The sequence below is a fragment of the Erithacus rubecula genome, assembly GCF_903797595.1.
Source record: "Erithacus rubecula genome assembly, chromosome: 3".
Taxonomy (NCBI): Eukaryota; Metazoa; Chordata; class Aves; order Passeriformes; family Muscicapidae; genus Erithacus; species Erithacus rubecula.
In genome coordinates, this window is record NC_136689.1 from 12,631,419 (window position 1) to 12,648,531 (window position 17,113).

At 42.1% G+C, this 17,113-nt stretch overlaps 2 protein-coding genes and 1 long non-coding RNA gene across 18 annotated transcripts in view; 2 read left to right on the forward strand and 1 right to left on the reverse strand.

Moving 5' to 3' along the window:
• Positions 1 to 3,672, reverse strand: part of CREM (cAMP responsive element modulator) — a 36,172-nt gene extending 32,500 nt beyond the window's left edge. For 2 of the 12 annotated variants that reach the window (XM_079301275.1, XM_079301273.1), the window contains exon 1: positions 3,420 to 3,668. The gene's annotated coding sequence lies outside the window, so the exon portion shown is untranslated. Of the gene's footprint in view, positions 1 to 503; positions 584 to 3,419 lie in introns of all 12 variants that reach the window. The other 10 variants (XM_079301272.1, XM_079301276.1, XM_079301265.1 and 7 more) reach the window with 10 other exon arrangements.
• A 297-nt stretch (positions 3,673 to 3,969) lies between these two features.
• Positions 3,970 to 13,288, forward strand: LOC306799782. The gene is made up of 3 exons (XR_013773678.1): positions 3,970 to 4,033; positions 6,815 to 6,902; positions 12,849 to 13,288. It is a non-coding gene; the product is annotated as an uncharacterized lncRNA (long non-coding RNA).
• Positions 13,289 to 14,443: 1,155 nt separating this feature from the next.
• The window catches only part of CUL2 (cullin 2), an 81,458-nt gene continuing 78,788 nt past the window's right edge, over positions 14,444 to 17,113 (forward strand). For 3 of the 5 annotated variants that reach the window (XM_079301259.1, XM_079301258.1, XM_079301262.1), the window contains exon 1: positions 14,666 to 14,823. The gene's annotated coding sequence lies outside the window, so the exon portion shown is untranslated. Of the gene's footprint in view, positions 14,824 to 17,113 lie in introns of all 5 variants that reach the window. The other 2 variants (XM_079301260.1, XM_079301261.1) reach the window with 2 other exon arrangements.

A 17,113-nucleotide genomic window follows, 5' to 3' on the forward strand; every position in this document is an offset into this window, starting at 1 on the left:
ATCTTGGAAAAAAATCAGTTCTATTTTTTAGCTTAATTTCTCAGTGACTGCAGAACAGTATAAAAGTGTATGTATTTCTACCACTTTATCAGGATTTTCCTCCCCAAGACTTTACATCTCCAGTGCTGCACTAAGTTAACAAAAAGCTACACAAAGAGCATCAGTGTAGCAGAAAATCTAACAAAGTTATTTCTCATATTTTGCAAAATGCAGCACAAAGAGAGGGGTGTATTTTTTGATTAATGTTTAATTAGACAAACAACAGCAAGAATATACATGTCAGTGGAGTGACAATTTAGATTTATGATATACATGGAAAATAGAATTTATATAGATTTATATAGATTTCCCATCTATAATTGTGCGTATTCTGACTCTTAATACAAATTATTGCTTAGCTGAAAACTTTAGCAGGGTGGAGTAAAGTCTAAAAATTTGACTGCCATAAAATGCAATCACTTCTCTGAAACATAGTAAAACACATTTCCTAGGTAAGCTCAAACCTGCTTCTTTTTGACAGCCTCTGTGACCAAATAGTGACTTCACTTAAAACAACATCCAAATATAAAGATCCAATCACAGCCTAAAAAAAAAAATAAAAATAACGAAGAATATGAGTAATTTTTAAAGATACACAGCTATCCTGGCATAAAACTTAAGTGACAAAGACGACTTAAGATAAACTGTAGCACATTAGTATCACAATTCAGACATGTTACAAGATGAGGAATCTTTGCCAGACACATCCAAGGGATGGCTGAACTGGCAGGAGCAGGTCAGCTGCAGTCATCTGAGCCCCCAGGGTCAGCACGGGTGGCACAGTCACACTGAGCTGGGCCAGTTCATGTGGCCTTGTAGGCAGCTCAAGACCAGGCATGCCAAGGAGCTCCTGAATTCAGACTAGGTTGTCACTATCCTCAGAGCACTCTTATAACCTGAATTGTACAGGGTTTCCATTTCCCGTACTACATATCACATCAACATGTATACATCAAACTTTTTAATAAATACACAAAAAATACTGGGCAATATTGTAATTATGCTTTTTCTAAAACATCAGTAATACAGACTGTGGCATGATACCATTACTAACCCAATTCAGAAAACAGTTTCCACACATATCACACTCAGTCTGCATTGCAGGCAAATTCTAACATATTCATTGCTTTAAGTTTCCGAGAAAGAACAGAATTTTCCACCAAGCCCTTAAAATCCTTTACAAAAGTCCATCAGTAGGAGAACACATCACACTTGAAAGTTTACACTACCTTCCTTCTGTTTTTAAAAGAAAACTAAGCAAATAGTTTAAAGCAGGTGGTCTTGGATCCTGTTTAAAATTATATAATGTTCTTCCTCATTGTATGACTAATTATATACACGTTTTAGTCTTTTACTCAAGTATTAATACAACTTTTTCTTATATTTTTTATCTTAGCTGCTTATAAAGACTGAACACTAATTTTAAATATTAGTCTGGAATTTGAAATTAATAAACAAGTTATACCTCTACACTCACATAAAAAGGGGATAAAAATGGTTTTCCATAATGTAAGCAAAGATACCTGCTTCTTCCCAAAACACTGCCAGGATCTGGCAGGAAGTTTAACTGTTACCAAACTAACAACATTTCAAGATATATAAGGATATATTTACTGTAGTCACTGAGACTACTGGACAGCAGGTCAGTAGCAGATAAGCACTGATTAAGATGATGCATACAGTGCACATCAAAAGCTTCTTCAACTGTGATCAGATGAACCACCCCTGACAGGAAAAATATGACAGATGGAATCAGCTAGAGGAAAATAGAAAACTTTTCCTATAAAATTTGAAGCAGTTTACAGCTAAAGGTGTGAAAATTTTATATTTTTGCCCATAGGTGAGGGATGAAGGATAACATCCCTATCAAGACATGTGCTTTTGCAAATGAGAGTGTGATAAATCATTTTACTACTCCCAATACTGCTGTTTGCTTTGCATCACTGCATATTAATATAATATTTAATGACTATTGGTGAAATTATACTGCAAAATTAGATTGCTACAGTATTTTGTATAACTGGGACTGTCTAAATAAATACCCAGAGACATTTTAAAAAGCAACTTTTTTATTTCAACCATCCTTTATACATCAGGGACTGCTTACAGGGTTTTATACAAAGGAAATCATTTGTAAGGGGCAAAAAAATGTGTTTCAGCCCTTGCTCCAAAACTTTTTGAAGGCTTTTATCCACAGGGGAGTTACTAGAAAGTAGGAATGTGAATTTACAAACACCTGTTTTGCATTTACTGATCACCCCACAGTGAGTGTGGAAACTCTCAGAATGCACTCGTTTCAGGAGAGCATTGTGTTTTCAAGTATGAACTCTGTAATAATGGCTTTACCACCCTGAAGGCATGAAGGAAGCCAGCTAATAACGCGGTCACAGAATTCAGTCAAGTAAAATGTGCAACAGCACAACACACCCGACTTTGAATGTGCAGATTTTCAGTTTTCAGCATCACCAGAAGCTTCTTGTATCTCCTCCACTGTCAATATTTCCCTGTTTTCTTCCCGAACACCTCAGCTAAACCCTAAAACCCCAACGTGGCATCACTCTGAGCACAGGCAATGCTGCTGGCCTCTCAGCAGCTGCCAAGGACACGCGGCCCCTTTGGAAGAGCCCAACCCGCCCCCGCGGAGGCCAGAGGACCCACCAAGCAGCACTCACTCGACAGGCGGCTGCACTCAGCACCCAAAGTGATGCTATGGCAGCACGGGGGGATGCACACAAAACGCTCAAAGCTTTAAGCGAGACTTCGGACTCACGAAGCCGAATGCGATCCCTGCCCACTTGTTCTGACCCAGCTCCAAAAGCCGGGTTGGGAGTAACGGCCTCCCTGTTTACCGGGAGTAACGGACTGAGGGGCAAACGCCACCGGGCACCCCGGGCCCCCCGGCCGGGGCAGCCCCGCGAAGGGCCCAGGACGGGCCGGCCGTGCAGGGCGCTCTGCCCCCGCTCCGAGCCGCAACGCCGGGCGAGCCGAGCCGAGCCGCTGCCGCGAGCCAAGGGCTGCAGCCACCGCCTGCCGGAGCCCGGCGAGCGCCGTGCCTCCCGGGCGGCACCGGAGCCGGCGCTCCGCGCAGCCCTTCCGCAATTCCCGGGATGCGGAGCCGCCTCGGGGCCGCCCCACAGCGCCGAGCGGACTCTGCGCGGCCGTCCCTGAGCCCAGCGCGCTCCCGGCTGCCGGACGCGCCCCCGCCGCCTGTGCGCGCTCCCGCGGCGGGGCTGAGCCAAGCGCGGCACAGCGCCCCCCGCCTGCCCTGCCCGTGCCTGCCCTGCCCGCCGCGCCGCCCGCTGCCCCCCGCGCTGCCCCGCTCCCGGCCCGCGGGGGGTCGGGCTGCGCGCACACGTGTCCCCGCCCCCTCCCGCACTCACCCGCCGCCCTGTACGTGCTGCCCCCGTCACAGGGGGTGGGGGGGACCGAGCCGGGCGGAGCCGCACGTCGGCCTCACGTCAGCGCTGATGCAGCCGCGCCGCCGCGGGGGCGCCGAGGAAATGGCGTCTGCGGGGCCTCCCAGCGCCAGCGGCCGCGGCGGGAGGCGGAGCCGCGCGCGGGCGGCGGCGCCGGGCGGCCGCGGGGCGCAACGGCCGCGGCGCTGACCAACCGCCGCCGCGGGGGCCCCGCCGGCGCCGCCCATTGGCCGGGGCGGGACGCGCCGCGGTGCGGGCGGGGCGGCCCCGCGCTGCCGGGGGCGGGGGCGGCCGGTAACAGCCCGGGCTCCGCGGGCCCGCCGCGCTCCGGGCGTGCGATAGCGGGGCGGTGCCGGCCGCTCGCCGCGCCGGCCGGGCCCCGCCGATAAGGACGGTTGGCTGGGCTCGCTCCCCGCAGGGCCCAGCCCCGGCAGTCCCGCGCTGACCGAGGGAAGGGACGCGCACAACCCCTGTTGTCCCTGGGCGGTGCCGGAACCCTGAGGGACGCGGAAACCTGCCCGCAGGCTGTTTTGTAATTGTGCTTAGTAAAAGCACGTTCCTTACGTCAGTCATTCATGGTATGACATAGTATTTTACATTTTTTTAGCTGAATAAATAAGAAATTGCCAAGAGGTAACAAGCGGGAGCGACGTGCGTGTTTCCCCGCCCGCTGTCACGGGATCACGTCCAAATACCCTGAGTCATGCCGCGCTTGTCCTCCAGGTGTGAGCGCGTCCTTCGCTGGGAGCACAAGGCCCGTCGGCTCAGGGTTAATAATGTTCAAATGCAATAAATACGTAAGCCATAAACTTTGTTACTAGGGGTGGTAGAGCATCATATGTCCTATTGCTACTTAGTATTTTACGAAGTAGTGTAAGAAGGAATTATAATGCAGCATATTTTAAATTGAATATCTATACATCACTGGACATATATTCTGAAGTTACATAATGTATTTACACATTTTTATGTTTTGAATTTGGGTTTTTTTTAGTTGGTTTTTTTTTTTTTTTTTACTGTGAGAAACTACTCCGTATGCTAAATAAACATGAAAAACCGAAGTTAATTTCACATAACTCATTGTGATTGAAGAATTGGAGGATGTGTGTGTCAGGATTGGTGATACGTCCACACAGGTCAAACACTCAGGCTTATTCATGGCATGAAGAGAACCTGCGTATTGATTTCCTGTGTTTTTTTAAAAAAAACAAATAACTCTTATCTCTGACTTCATAAGAGATGAATCATATTTATTTGCAAGGGTTTTGCTTTTAAGCGCTCAGTTCTTTTATTTGCTTCACAGGAGTTATTTAACACAGCTATCAAAATTGCAATGTAGTGGAAAAAATACAGAATCTTCAGTTATCACTATTGCTTGTTTTCAGTTTTCATCCTACATTTCCTTTGTTGAAATATTGAACACCCCCTTCCTGTTTTGAGTTCTGTTTCCCTCCCTTTGTTTCTAGCATATATATTATGTGTCTGTTCTGGCTTTTTAAATAGGAGTTTCTTTTCCCATAATTAGTTCTGCTTTAAGAGCTCACCCATTATGTACACTATTGTTATGCTCATTCATTAAAAGATATGTTTGCTCTTGTCAGTTAAAAATATTTATTAGAATAGCAAGATAATCAGATGAAGAGGCAAGTGTTAAACTGCTGAGAACTACTCTGCTGAAACCTTTGGAAAAAAATTGAGTTTTGCCTTGTATACTCAAAAAGCCAAATATGGCTCTTAGGATATTAGCAGCTCCTCAAAAAATATTTTTATGCTCAAAAAGGCAAAAATGGCTCTCAGGATATCAGCAAATATTTTTGAAGGTAGACGTCTTATTACAAGCAGGAAGAAATTTCAAATGAGCGTGTTAAATAATGGAAAACCACTAGAGTGAGTTACCTGTAAACAAACTGAGAATTTCCATGAAGTCTTAGGGCCTGGATTTGGACAAGCAGTTATTTTTTATTGGTTTTCAAGTAAGTTATAAACAGCTTTGAAATGTTTAACTACGAATTTATTACTATTTATACCACCTTTCATAATGAAGAGTATCAGAGGAGCAAGTGAACTGCCAGAGGGCCTTGGACCCTGGCAATACAGAGATGACTAACCAGGTTTGGCTCTTGGTGCTGCTCACTGAAGTTGGTGGGCTGGAAGAGGAAGGGAATGAAAAGGGACTGTTGTGTTCTAACCACAGCAGGGCTGGGGTACCCTGTTTGTTACCTGAGGCCAGACTGTGCCTCACAAGTGCTCACTTTGACTAAAAACACTTGTCTCAAGTTGACATTGATGCCTGGTGTTAACCCTTTTAATTTCAAATGCTAAAGAACGAGATAATTATAAGGCCACACAGGTCATGATTCGTCATAAATTTCATAATTTATGTAAGAACACAAAGTTGAAATCCAGGCTCTTTGTTGCCATCAGAAATGAAATCAGAATGACTGCCTGAGTCTGCTTTTCTCTCTAACTCAAAATGCCCACTGCATTTTTTTTTTTTTTTTAACTTCAGTGGGCAAAGCCACTAAGTTTCTTTCAACCTAGATGAATTCTTAAGTTTGATCCACTGCATCATCACACAGAGAAGTGCTACCTTAACCAGGGAGAGTAATAGATGTGCAGGGAGTTGGAGCAACTTCATTTGGCACCAAAAGAAACATGGTGCTCTTTGCAGAGAGAATCAGTATTTCACCAATGCACATTACATCAGTAGGAATGCTATCTGTGTAATTTTGAGACAACTGATTTTTCACTTGGCTCTTACAGTTATCTTTTGAAATAAAATTTTTAAGGGGATTTGAAGACTTTCTTGCATTTCAGTTCTAATCTTATGAAATGCCTGTTTAGTTTTCTTGTAAAAAAGTTAATGGATTGTCTTGGCATAAACAATGACAGCAAAATGGATATGCTACCTATCTTGTTGTCAATTTCTCTTTAATTAGAATCCAGATATCTGAAAATAATACAGGTAAAACTGACAGAAAAAATACACCAGTATCCTATTTGGTATATCCTATATTACAGATTAATAATTTCACCACAGGTCTCCTCATGGACCACTCCAATTTTAGTTCATTATTGAATAATCTTACCTCTACTCTCTCATTGCCTGCAAGGAAATAGAGGGACAAGTGCAGAACTTGCAGAGTGGTAAAAGGAAAGTGCAGTCATCACACAGCCACTGTTTTCACCATTTATTTTGTAAATGTGATGAAAGTCGGAAGTAGCCAATATCTGCATGCTGCAACAAAATCCTGATCAGTCTGAAACAGAGGACAGATTAGACAAGAGGTACACTTTAATGTATAAAATATAAGAGTAATAATCTATTTTACCTATTCTTTTCTTTTATAAACTCCTAGCAATGCAAGAAAAATATGGATTTCCATTGGCTCACATATAGAAATGGCACACCCTTAGAAAGGCAAACATTGAACAATATTGTAAAAGGTAAAAGCTTTGTAAATATTATTTTCCAAATGTATATAGATTTTTTTTTTTAAGTTACACATCTGTAGAATTATAAATGTTTTGTAATGTCTCCTTCCCTAAACTATGTTAAGTTGGAAGTAAGACTGAGTGATGTACAAGTAGTACAAGAGCACACTGATTATTTTTTTATTCTTGCTGTTTGCTACTCCCCATCACTGGAACCTCTGAAAATTGATACTACCTGAATTAGTGCTGTGCTAAGGCACTGCCTTGACTTTTGTGGGTTGCATAAGCCAGAAGCACAGGAAGGAAAAGCCTTGAGGAGTCTCAGGTCTGCTTTAGTGAGAAGCCAGGCCTAGCAGCTGTGAGGATTTGCAGTACCTCAGCTAGCTCTACTTTGCCTTGTGTCATGTATACAACAGGATTTCTTTATTTAGAAAGGTTGGACATTATTATTGGTGAAGGGGTTATCAAGTATGATTCTAGGTCCATTTTTAAAACCATCATTACCTTAATTTTCTTGGGTTTGTAATGATTTGATTTTGGATAACGTAACTTGCAGTAACGTTATATTTTACACTCCAAAGATGAAATACAACATTTTCATGTGGTTTGTTTGTGTTTGGGTTTGTTTTTTTTTTGTTTTGGGGGTTTTTTGTTTTTGTTTTTTGTTTGTTTGTTTGTGTTTTTTCCCATGTTTTTAGGATTTGTAATAAGAAATTGAAGTTTATAAATACAAAACAGGTATCCCTAGTCATATGCTACTGTCTGGTATGTCCTGCAGTTTGAAAGGAGGTACTTACAGATGCTCCAAAACATTGCAAGGCAAATCAGAATACAGTAGTTGCTCAACTGTGATCACTTAATGAATCATTGCTTGAACAATAACACAAATGGCTAAAATGATTTGTGAATGTGTAGTTAGATACCTGGTATGGTGTTTGTAAGTAATGAGGAGAATTGACAGGATTCAGACTGTCTTCTAATCTGCCAGTCCTAGGCCAGGTCTCCAGCACTGTTGTCACCCCACATGCTGGAGCCAGAACAAACAAAACAATGGAGGAATTTATGGTCTGATAAATAACTTGACATTATATAAATTGCTGCATACTCATTTGTTGCATATTAATTTCATGAGAGAAATTATTATAATGGGAAAATAATATTCTGACTAGGGAACAATGTAAGGCATCTGAAATATTTAAAGGATTGACTGGTGACTTCAAGATACATGCATAATGATATTTCTGTTGCAGCAGAAAAGAAACAATGGTAACTTAAATCTACTACATTAAATTTTCATTTCCTCTGCTGAACAATGAACTTTACTTGTATAACCTTTCTCATAACATGAATATAACATGTAGTTCACAGTATTCATAACCATTTCCAATTTATTGCTGTTTGTAGATATCTTTGAACTTTTCAGGTGAAAAGTAAAGGTTTGTATAAAGCATTAGTTTGTACTTATAAGATGAATATTCAGTTTCCAAACAACTGTTTGAGTTATATTTAAAATTTAAATACATAAAACTTTACTATTAAAAGTTCCATGAATAGGCTGTGTTAAAAGAAGCACACAGAAAACAGTTAGTATTTGAATGCCACAGGAATATGGATATCCCAGACAGTTGTCATACACTTGTGCCTTGGAAAAGATGTATCCTATAAAGCACAGTGAGCCAGTGTAGGAACGTGGCCAGCATTAACAGGACATTGAGGAACTACCTGACATAAAGGTGAATGACATCAAACATTCAGATAATGCAGTAAAAGGCAAACAAAGAATTCATATTTATTAAAATATTCAATGAAAATATATTAAAAAAAGAATTTGCATTTGCTTAACAATAGCTGTAGACTAAATTTTCTAGAAACTGTAGATTGTTTTTAATGGGGAGAAGATTGTTTTGTTGGTGGTAAATGGTTGTAAATGACAGTGAAGAGCAAGAGTGCAGAATATATATTGAAAAGCAAAAGCTGCTGAATAAATGGAACAAGGTAAAGGTGCTTGGGAACTATAGAGAAGGAAGACATCCAAGTCAAAAATAACTAAATGGAAGAGTATTCTGTGTAATAGAAGATTATCAGCCTATTTGCAGTGTGTTTATGTGAGAGAACTTCTGTATTTCTTTCATGCTAAGAATTGTTAATTCTTAGTGGACCAGTGATACAGATAAATGGCTAAAGAAACACATTTTTCTGAAAATAATATATCTTTTATCAAATACTAGCTCAAGTAATTTATCTCTTTGATGATGCTATTTTGCCAGCTGGTTTATTTATGAGCTGTTTTATCTCATCCCATTTGTCTGTTTCTCATTCTATCAGTCTAGCACTTTTGCACATTACAGGAGGTTTCCATCTCCATTAAGTATGAAATATGTGTTTTACTGGATTATTTGAGAGACAAATATATATACTTTTGTAAAACAATTTCTCAAGAAAACTCGAGGAAATGGAATGATGTCTAGTTTAATTTGGAAAATGACATTTTAGAAATGGACACTAGACATTTCCCATTTATCATATTTTGGTGGAGACAGATACTATTTGCTCTTTTTCCTTTTTTTTTTTTTTTTTTTTTTTTCCTGGGAAGAGCAGCTCTGGAAATTCAACCTTGTCTCAAAATTAAGTTGTGTTGCCTGAGTCATCATCACTAAGGGTTCTGTAATCACCAACTTCAAGTGTTTTTCTTCCATCTGTGTGTATATTTATACATACTGCACACACAGATGTCATAGAGCTGTAAGCTGGGGTGTTCATTTTTAATATAGTGGTAGAACCACTCAAGATTTACATTACTATTTTCTCCATTTCTGCCTAGCAAACAGAAGGCAGCAGCTGCCTTCCTCACACAGTATCTGCTCATAAAATCATAGGATTATAAAATCATTGAGGTTGGAAAATACCTCCAAGGTCATGGAATCCAACATTTGGCTGAATACCACCTTGTCAAATAAACCATTAGCACTAAGTGCCACATCCAGTTGTTTCTTGAATACCTCCCAGGATGGTGACTGCACCACTTTTCTGGGCAGCCCATTCCAATGGCTGACAACCTTTTGAGTGAAGAAATTTTTCTGGATGTCCAACCTGAACATCTCCAATCGCAGCTTGAGGCCACTTCCTCTCATTCTGTCTCTGTCTGCCTGGGAGAAGAGGTTGACCCCCACCTGGCTGCAATCTCCTTTGAAGGAGTTGTAGAGAGAAATAAGATTTTCCCTGAGACTCCTCAAGGATAAACACCCCAGGCTCTCCTGACTGCATCCTCATATGTACACTTCACCAGCTTCATTCCCCTTCTCTAGACATGCTCCAGCACTTCAATGTCTTTCTTGAAGTAACAGGCCCAGAACTGGACACAGGATTTGAGGTATTGAGCAATGTCTTTTCACTGTTACGGCATATCCTTGAAAGGATTATTTCACCATGATTTTTAAAAGTGATTGTACAATGGTGCACATGATCTATGAGCCTTTTATTAAAAGGCACTGCTAAAAAAGGACTTGAACCACTCTCTGAAGACAATTGCATAATTTCTGAATCAAAAGGGAAGGAGAGACATTTAGGATAATATTTTTTGGTTCACTGCTGGTACTATAAACAAATACATGCCCAGCTCATGACCTGGCAGAGGTAACAGAACTTTACTGGAACTGCAGCTTTCTTTCCCTTGCGTGCAGCATCCTCTCATGGCTCTCTCTCTCTCTCATTTCCACCAGCAGGGATAAGTGATGATGTTGGAACAATTCCATGTCCTCAGCTCTGTCACCACGCTTCCCTAATTCGTACTAGCTTTGGAATTTTATGCATATAAGCTAAAGCATGAAAACTACGAGCTAGCTTATTTACTAGAGTAAATTTCAGGGGTAGTTTCATATTCAAATTAAACCTGAAAGCAAAATCCCAGTAATTAACTCAAACCCAGCCAGACGATGACAGCCAGGACTCCTTCATTTTTAATAATTCAGAAAATAAAGCCACCTAATAGCTTCTTTAGAATGTTTTTGCCCTCTTTTTCCAAATGCTTAGATAAACAGTATGATAAATAGGAACAATTCAATAAATAGAAACAACAGAAAATTGAAATAAAGAAACCTCTTATATGCCATGTTGCTTGTTTTTTGGTAAATTGTTATATCTGGTTCACTCAGCCCATAGCAAGTACCTAAGCTGTTGGCATTGATGCACTTACTGAACAGGAAGGATTTACAACCTTGTAACTGAGCACACAAAAGCTCCAAAATCTTTTACTCTTTTGGTACCTTATATGTAAAGCTGTTTAATATCAGAAAAATCCAGTAAGTAGAATAATTTAGGCTCACTTACTGCATCATCAAGTCTTGACAGTGCATTGATCTATCTCTAAATGCTAGCTTGCTGGCTAACTAATCAATGTTGTTTGGCAGAGTTCAACTTTTGTTAATTTTCCTATTTCACGGCAAAAAGATTGGGTTTTGTTAGTTTTATTGAACTTGAACTACTATTTTTTATCTATTCAGCGCTGCCATCTTGTGGCCAGGAGTGCAGTGAGCACCTGCTTTTTAGTGAAAATTAATGGGGTTACAGCAGATTAAATAATTAAAAAATTTGAAATTCTTCATAAATTTAAAAAAATCGACAAGAACAATACTTAATTACTGTATCTTTTTATCATCACAAAATATTTTTTTCAGTTTATATATATATTTTGTACGTTACCACATGAAAGACAAATACCCACAATATTAAAAATAGCTATAATGAAATAAAGGTCCATTCCTACTTTCATTTGTCTTTTTTTTCAGAAGCAAAATATTTAAAAAAAAATAAACATTATTATCTGCATCAATAATGCAGACTAACTCATCTACTAAAAACTTAATATAACATGAATATAACATAAATAATCCAGTCAATATTCTCATTTTCTACATGACAAAGGCTAAGGAATATGTTACTCTAAAATCAGGATTTTAAATCTAAGACAAGAAGAGCAGATAGTAACATGGAAGGCATTTGCAAATGAAATGGTGGTGGGGAATGTGGATACTCACTATCAGTTCAGACTGCAGTCTAAACTGGCTTTTAAATAAAGCAGTAGGTGGTACAGAGGCAGATTTAATATAGTGTTTGTATCACCATAGGACTATGGGATTCATAGTTCCCTACCACAATAATACAATGTTAGATGTAGCATAAACAAAATATACAGCTCCTTCCAAAAGAATTAATTACATAAGAGAGAAGAAAACATGCTAGTGCAAACAGACAGAGAAACAGAAATATCAGATGAGAGAAAACAAATGCATATAAACAATGGGGCAACTCAGGAAATACTGCAGTACTGATTAGGACAGTAAGCAGATTTGATAGCACATGTAATCAAAGAAGCATAAGTTTGTATATGTGGTGGCAAAGTTTTAAGGTGACATATGCATGTAGTAGAAAAGAACCTGTATCTAATGTAATCAACAATATATGAAGAACTGATAAGAATTTACTGGGAAGAAGTTGACTTCTCCATAGGATTATCCTACAAAAACTTCCAGAATGTCCACCTGTCCCCCATCTGTGTCTCTGTATCTACACCTTCTGAAAGACAACACAGCCTTGCTCAAGCAGGATTTAATGTAGGTCTGCACATTTGCTGTCATCAAGAAATGCATCAAGACATGACTGAGATAGCTGAGGACACCATTAATTGGTCATGCTTTGCCAAGTGCAGCTTTCATTGCTGGCTGGCTTGGCCATGGCTGGCTGCACAGCAGCTTCATTCAGATCATCAGCACCTGGGCTGCAGCAGGTAGAGCAGCCCCAGCAAAGAGCTAACACTGAACTGAACTCACTGATGCATAAATCACATATCCACTCCCATAAAGCACTGGTGCTTACGTTTAGTTTTGATCTTGCTCTTGGCAGATACATTGTAATTATTTCTTAATAGACTCTATGAGAACCTTTGTTCTTTTGGAAGTGCAGGCAGTGCCGTGGAAGGGGCGAGATGACCTTAGAAACACACACAGTAATGCTCACGGCTTGCTCACCTCAGACTCCTGCAATACCCCGTTCTGTGCTCTTAGCTGGTATTTCTCTGGACACCATTGACAAAGACACTTGATGAAAAGGATATCCAGATCTTGAAGTTTTGTGACTTATGTAGGAGTTGTTATTTCCTAAATGCATTTAAATCCAAGGGCAATTTTCAAATATCTTACGTAAAAGGAGCAATGAATGTTCACGTTCTTCCTCTGACTTGTGACTCCCTAACTGTGCTTCCTCAACTGCAACCTTCTAGAACAAAGTGTGCAGAATAGTTGAGGATTTGGGACCTAACTAAAGTCTGTGTTAATTAGAAATATTTATAATTTCTGAAAATTAATATATTATTCTCCCATGCAGAACATCTCAAATTATTAGTTTTGAAAATGCCTCCCACTCTGTATTTATGTTTCCAGTTTATAACAGTTAACTCAGGACTAAACTTCCTCATAGAACAGAAATTCAGAAAATATGTATTGTGTAATGTTTGGGTAGTGTATAGACAAGGATGTTTTTCATTAACGACTGTCTAACTTGTGATATCTGATCTTGTACAAGTAACACATTCACACATAAATAACATAATTAAATTGTGCCAGCATATATTTGAGCTTCTAAGAGTTTAAAAAAGAGCCTTCAGTCCTTAAAAATGAAGAAAATGCCACAGATAGAATTCAACACTTGCAGAAAATAACAAGCAGTCAAAAGTGAAGTTACAACCTACCTCTCCCCCAGCAAATAGAAGAGTTTTAATTAGCAGAATAGAAAAATAAAGGCGTTTAGGATGAAAATAGAGAAAATTGAAATGGTGTTTAAAATGTCTAGAAGGCGCTAATAAAAATAATATAAAAACAGAACATAAAGGAAAGCATTAAGGCTTAATGATAAAGCTGCAAGCCCTGGAAATGAAATGGGCAAGGGCTTGATTTGAAAACAGGGAAAGCAATTATTTCGACATGAGTTTTGAGTAGTTTGAACAATAGACAATTTTCAGAAATAAATGTGTTTTTTCCAGAAGACCATTGTCTCCTAGGGAGAGCTGCACTACGAGCTCTAAACGAATGCCTGTTTTGTTAGCGTTTTAAGGGAATAGCCGCTGTGCTGATCCGCCCTGAGGCGGCGCCCAGGGAATCCCGCGTGCGCCTGTGCACGTGAGCACGCCCGGATACTTGGTCTCCACAGCGACTCTACTTTGTTACTTGCACACGACAACTTTGTGTTGCCCCTTTCCGCCACAGGCCCCCATGGGAACGGTGCGCGCTCTGCCGAGTCACTGCCCGGGCCGTCCCGCACCGGAGCGGGGTGCTGGAGGCTGGGGAAATTCCCTGTGGGAGCCGGTGGTGGGACGGGGACACTTTCACCTTCTGAGGTAACAGCGACCTCTTCACACGAAGCCCGGGAACGCCGCGCCCAGGGGAGAGGCCCGTTCCAGCGCCCGTGCCCCGCGACTCCATGTCGGGAAGGCGCGGGACGGGAACGGTCCCGCCATGGAAGGCGGGGTGACGCGTGCGCGGCGACCGCCCCGCCGCTGGGAAGTGCGGCCGCCCGCGCTCGCCGTACAGCGCGGGCTGTACCAAACCCCGCTGCTCCGGCGGGGGTGGGCGCGATCGGAAACTCACGGAGCGCCGGGACCCACCGGTCCCAGCTCGCCCTGCGACCGGCGAGGAGAGCCCGGCGGGCAGAGCCCGGGGGCCGCGGCGCCGCGGGTGAGGCGGCAGCGCTGCGGCGGCAGCGCCGAGCGGGGCCGTGGGGCCGCGCCCCGACCCCGGCAGTGGCGGCACCGGCGGAGGGGCGGGGCGCGAGCGGCTTTGGGTAATGGCAGCGCTGTGAGGACGGAGCGGGGCAGCGACCGCGGCCGAGGGCAGGAGCGAGGGAGGCCGGGCGGGGGTCGCTGACTCGGGCCCCGGGCCGCCAGGTAACGCCCTCGCCCGGCCCGGCCGCGCTGAGGCGAAGGAGCGCCGCGCTCGTGGGGAGGTGGCGGTCCCGACCCCGCCGGCTGTGCGTGGGGGCGATCGGGCCCTGCCTCCATCCGGCCCCGGCCCCGGCGCTGCCCCCGCCCCGGGCCCCCATCCCCGGCGGTGTCGGTGTCGGTGCGGCCGCGCCCGCCCGCCGCCTCCTGCCCCGGCTCCTGCCCTTGCCCCGCGGGGAGGGCGCGGTGCGGCCTCTCTGGCGGGCCGCTCATTATCCGCTGGCTGTGCTCTCAGCCAGTTTCGCTTTTTGTTTTGGTGGAGGGAGAAGGTGGGGAGCGGGGCGGGGGCGGGCAGCGCTGGATCGCTGGTCACCTGTTTGATAGGAGTGCTCCTGCCTGTGGCTGCGCACCCGCCACGGGCTTGTAATGCTGCTTGTCGAGGTGGTTAAATAGCTTGGAAATTTGGGGCGTTCTTTGATGCTGGACAGAATGCTATTTTATTTATGTACAAATATATGCAGTATGACAGCCGTATGTTTTAAAGAACGAGGCGATGGAAGCGACGTCGTTTCATTATCCTGCTGAGTAAATATGTTTCAATAACATCTGTTTACCTTAGGGCTTATCAAATAGTTTGGCTTCCCACCCCTTGAATAGTCTAAATCCTGGGGCAGATATTCTGCCCTGCTGTAGTTCTTACAGTGATAATGCAAGACATTTAATAGTCAAAGTTGGTGAGCTTGAACATTGCTAACATTGGGGCACAGCGTACCCCAAAAGTCCAGTGTCTTACAGTAGGAGTTATAACCATATTTGTTAAAATGTCTGTAAAACACATTTAAATTCTTGTTGCCATGAAAGTTGTAAGAGAATGCCAAATAGCAATTATATTCAGCTGTTTAACTCCAGAATAGTTGGATGACCGTGTGAATGCTTTCTACAGTATTATGTTTTAATCATCCAGAACATGGTGTTACTTATTAATGACATTGGGATGTACTACGGGGCAAACTTTTTATTCATGCTTCCTTCTTCCCCTCAGTTTTGCTTGTCTTTGAAGAAAGGGCTTTTTTACCTTGGATGTGCCACGTGTGTTTCCAAGACAGCAACTTCTAATATAGCACAAGTACAGCTTCATTACCACAAGCACTTATGATTCTTAATGTCTTTTGTAAACCATGATTATTCTTTCTTGAGGTCAGCTGGAAATCCTCTTGTGTTTTCCAGAAGTCTTTTTCAAGATTACCACTTCCCTCTCTCCTCCTGGAAACAAGCTGTTATCACTTTCTGCTGAGTTTCATGTTTCTGTGAAACATTCAGCAGTGTATGTTTCAGCTTAGTTCTTTGATGGATCTTTGTTTTGTCACTTCTCAATGATTTTTCTGTGTCAAGTCCTGCCAACATATATGAATTAAATGTTACAAATATGACAATACTTGCAGCAGTTGAGGAGCTTGGTTAATTAATCAGTAGGGCAGGTTGTATGCATCCATGCTAAAAGTTACATCTGATTTTATTACATTTTTCTTGAATTGAGAAGTGATATATCCTGTAAGAGCCAGTAGTGGTTAAGGTAATAAGCTGGTTGCTAAATGGTTTTTTAACATGACATTTGATTGTTTCCCTTACAGAGGTCTGCTTCTTGTGCTCAAAGTCTGTCACTAGCTTTCTACTTTCCCTTCTGACCTTAAAAATTTGGAAAGATAAGAGTCACTTGTCCGTCTGTTTGAAATGGAAATAGAAGTATTATTTCCACTTTTTATTGTAGTCTTACAATGTCACGTTTCTGAGCAGGAGCTAGACTTGCTTTGTGCATGGAATGTCACACATCAGGTCCTTTCTAGATTAGGTGCATAGGACAGAGACTAGTGGAAACAAGAGGCCTTCACAGTTGTCTCTTTTCAAAATCACCTTACTCTTCCCCTGGCTTTATGTGGATAATTTAATATTGAGTGTGTTTTTTAGTAATCTCTTCCAGTATTTTTTTATGAAATTGCTAACATGGCTTCTGTATTTTCAAGCCATGTCTCACTTGAAAGATCTCACTGTTTGTCCTACTGCATAGTGCAGTAAAGCTGCACAAGCTTTGCATATTGTCCTGTGTTTTCTTTTTCACATCCCAATCAAAGCTTTCAGGTCTTGTGTCTTTTCAAATGTAACACTGAAAATGTTGCATGAAAGCCTGAGGTGAACGTAGGCTACAAACTGACAGTAGGAATTTCAGATACTGTGGTAATCGTTTAGCTTGTTCTTACCCCAAATTTTCTTAGATACAGTTGAAACAGTCTTTGAATAA